Source organism: Bos indicus x Bos taurus, chromosome 2 (assembly GCF_003369695.1).
Source record: "Bos indicus x Bos taurus breed Angus x Brahman F1 hybrid chromosome 2, Bos_hybrid_MaternalHap_v2.0, whole genome shotgun sequence".
Lineage (NCBI taxonomy): Eukaryota > Metazoa > Chordata > Mammalia > Artiodactyla > Bovidae > Bos > Bos indicus x Bos taurus.
In genome coordinates, this window is record NC_040077.1 from 126,014,651 (window position 1) to 126,015,702 (window position 1,052).

Genomic DNA, 1,052 nt, shown 5'->3' on the forward strand with positions numbered 1-1,052 from the left:
GCGGCAGCAGCGGCGGCGGCGCGCGCGGCGCGCGCTCGCAGGGGGCGGCCCCATGGCCCGCCCGCCCCGCCCCGCCCCGCTCGGCCTCCCGCCGCAGCGCCCCCTCCGCCCGGGCTCGGGATGGCGCTGCGGCCGCGCGGCGGCCGGGTCCCGACCCGCTGCAGGGCCCGGACCCCATCCCGGGCCGATCCGATCGCTGCCGCACGAGGACGCGGCCGCGGAGGCGCGCTCCAGGACACTTTCTGCTCTTTTGCAGTCAGACCATTTGTTGGGCGCCCCCTGGGTGCCGGGCACCGTGCCAAGCCCCGAGATTTGAGAGGTGATCTACTTCTGGCAATCTGGATTTCCAGGGCCAGGCTTCACCACCCATCTCTGAAGACTTAATGGACAGGCATCTCCGGAGCCGGCAGGGGTGGGCTCGGGACATAATCTGCTTGGAAGGCCAGCGGCCTGTTAATTACTGTCGTGAACTTCAAAATGCCCAAGGAGTCTGTGCGGCACATCTCTGCCCCCTTCACCCAGCTCTGCAATCAGGACCCAGACCCAGTCTTCCTATCCCCTGATGGGGTGGATGCCACAGGGCCCCAGTGTTTTTCGAGAGTTCAGGGTGTATTCGTTTTTTAAGTGCTGTGTAACAAATTACTACACACGTAGCGGCTTAAAACAACATCTTATATCTCACAGGTTCCAGGTCAGGGGCCCAGGACAGCTTAGCTGAGTCCCTTGCTTAATCTCAGAAGGCTGCAGACAAGGTGTCAGCAAGGCTGCATGCTCGTCTGGGAACTCAACTGGGGAGGAAAACACCTGCAAACCCACTCAGACTTTGTGGGCAGAACTTATGACTGTCTGACTGAGGGCCTGGCTGTCACCTGGAGGCCTCTCTGGGGTTCCAGAGGCCATCTGCAGTCAGTGCCTTGAGGTCACCCCAGTTCCTTGCCTCGTGGGCCTCTCCAACACGGCTGCTTACTTCCTCGGGCTCACAAGGAGAGTCTCTAGCTCCAGGCTGCTAAAGCAGAGTTTAAATAACATAGCTTATATATGTAACTGGAGTG